Source organism: Frankliniella occidentalis, unplaced genomic scaffold (assembly GCF_000697945.3).
Source record: "Frankliniella occidentalis isolate FOCC.00 unplaced genomic scaffold, Focc_3.1 Scaffold328, whole genome shotgun sequence".
In the NCBI taxonomy this organism is placed as follows: domain Eukaryota; kingdom Metazoa; phylum Arthropoda; class Insecta; order Thysanoptera; family Thripidae; genus Frankliniella; species Frankliniella occidentalis.
In genome coordinates, this window is record NW_026267451.1 from 26,057 (window position 1) to 29,009 (window position 2,953).

The window sequence follows — 2,953 nt, forward strand, 5'->3', positions numbered from 1 at the left end:
TTGAAGACCGGTTTTTAGGTATTATGCTACGTAGTAGACCCTTTTGACAACGTTGCGTTGCCACCCACCTGTAGACGTCTTTCGGTCTTCCGCTTTTAAAAAAACACTTAGAAGTCTTCGGACTATTCAGGTTTGCTGCGGCAGCAAATTCCAGCGAGCGAAGCAGGCAAGGATTTTTGACATCTTATAGCTTGAAGGCCGGTTTTTAGGTATTATGCTACGTAGTAGACCCATTTGACAACGTTGCTTTGCCACCCACCTGTAGACGTCTTTCGGTCTTCCGCTTTAATTTTGGAAGCATTACGGGAAATCGCCAAAGAAGACTGCGAGCGAAGCGAGCAAGAATTTTTCTCGACATTTAATGACTAAAAGAGCGGTTATGGGCAAAATTCCTGGGCATTTCCTCCAAGGCCCCTAGTGGCCCTCCTGTGAGAGGTACGCAGAGCCGGCAGCTGGTGTTCCATGGGGCTGGAGACACCCTGTGCGAGACTAGGACTAGCAGAAAGCGCGCGCTAGCTCTGCGCTTGGTAATCGTTGTTATCAACAGATTTTGGCTAAAAGCGGGCGAGTTATATAATTTATGAGGTCCTGCAAGTCTCACATTTAAAATGAGTCATGTCTCGCGGCGATGCGAAGAGAATTGTGAGAGAAATTAATATCTGAAAACTCGAGGTGGAGCGGGGGAGGTTATGGCCGCTCCTAGCCTCGCACAGGGTGATTTTGGGGTATGGGCGCGCCCGTGGAACACCAAAGCGCTGTGATTGGCTGCCGCTCGACTTCTCTGCGTACCTCTCACAGGAGGACCACTAAAGGCCCCTGGCCCCAGGCGGGGCCCCGACAACAACCCGGGTTGTAGGGGCCCCCGATGGCGCGGGGCCCCGGATGCGAGCGCATCCTAGCACCCCTGGCCAGTCCGGGCCTGATTGAGCTAGAGACCTGGGATTTTCAGGGTCGTTTTGTGTCATAAAAAGACAGATCGAGTTCGAAGATGATTATTCTAGCTCAAAAATTGGATTTAAAAAATATGAAAAACAACAGATCCTAAAAATGACGTTTTTTAAAAATATTTTTTTTACAGTTTCCTAAGGGGTAACTTATCAAAGTAGAGCCCTCAAGACGAAAATTTCGTCCGTTTGGCTCTATCTTCAACCATTTAGGCGCCACAGGGTGTTTTTGACGAAAATAAGCGAAAAAGTGTACAAACCTGCATTCTTAGTCGAAGTGACGGGAAGTTGACGGGCCAAAGGCCCGTATCTTTGTGTACAGTTTTGCGCTTCCCGACTCGGGTGTCAGCGCCGCAGGCCTAGGTAGATGTATGCCAGGCGCGTCGCAGCGTAACAGTGTTTCGTGAGATATCGTGAAACCTGTTACGCGAGACGTGGTCTGGCGTACATCTACCTAGTTAATGAACAATATAATTTCCATGCAAGAAAACTTGTTTTGTTAATTATCTTGTAATTGTCATATTTTTATTGCAGGCTGCTGTCCAAGAAGAATACCAGAACATCTTTAAACAACACCTCAAGAAACACAATATGTGTGAGTAGTTACAGTATTTATAGAATTGTTTTGTACTAATATTTTGATTTATTTTCTTAAGAAAAGTTTTAATTTACAGATCTACCAGTCTTTAATTCCAATACAAATTCATCCAGGGTATCACCTGGGACAAGTACGGCAGGAATGTCAGGGCACGACAGGTCTAATGATAAAGCATTAGTTACACCTGTAGGTACTAAATCTAATGATAGTCATGATGACGACTGGTACGGAGACATAAAAGATTATTTCACTTATGACTAATGGGAAAAGTTGCCAAAAATTGTAAACGCAGAGAAAAGATACGCCTTGAAAAATTCAATCAACAGTTGGAAGGAGGGACATTTATTTCAGATTTAAAACTGAAGGCTTTTGATTCTTGTATCTTTGATTCTTGTGGTTCTTGAATATTGTACACAATTCTACAAAAAAGGCACCATAGAAGGGGCTTTCCAGCCAGACTTGGATGTTTTTTGCTGAAGATGAAGATAACAAAGAAAATAGGAAGAAGCCAATGAGAAAAGTTTGATTGCTTTGCATAGTAAGAGATTATCTATGAAATTTTGTTGGAAATAAGTTTCTCCAAATATTAAGCTCTCACTTACTCTGCAGGGAAGACAAAGGGTTAATGTTATAGACTTTGATGACAGCAGCAACAACCAGAAAGTTGACCAATTTGATGCTCTGAGACATCACTAGAAAAAACACCACAGTCCAAAAAACCAAAGGGTGGTAAACAAAATAAAACGAAATCCAAGAGGAAAAGATAAGCGAAGGTCTCAGTCTCAGTTTCTGTGTTTTTTATGAACTATTATTTCAGACAATTTCTGTCTGTTATTATGATTTCCACTTTATGCATTGATGAAAGAATATTTCTTGCAGGGACGGATCTGGCTCGAAGTTCAAGGGGGGGGGGGAATTGCTGGTTGCCTAATTCCAGGGAAACTTTCATGTGATAAAATAAAAATTAACTTATTTCCATAATTTTTGTGATTTAAGGTGTGAAAATATTTTTGGAGCACAGTAAAATGTCCCTTTTGATATTTATTTTTAAAGTTCAAGTGCCGTCGTTTTGTATTTGTGCGTCTTCGGGTGGCAAATTTAAACGCTCAAGTTTCGTATGAAATGCTGCAAACGAGTGCGAAAAGAGCTTCGTAATCGTGCAAAGTAGGGCCGCGAGCGAAGCGAGCGGAAAAAAAAAATGAGATAATAAGTGATCTATAACTCCTTGAAAACCGCGAGCGAAGCGAGCGAAATTTTTCTTGGGGTACGCGCGTACCTAAAAATATAGACGTTTAAATGTTGTTTCTATTGACAGTTTAAAGCTATTAAAAATATTGCTTTGCTCATTCATTTTCACCTATTGGACAATGCTGCGCTCCGTTAAACGGTATGCGATAATAGAAGCCAAATT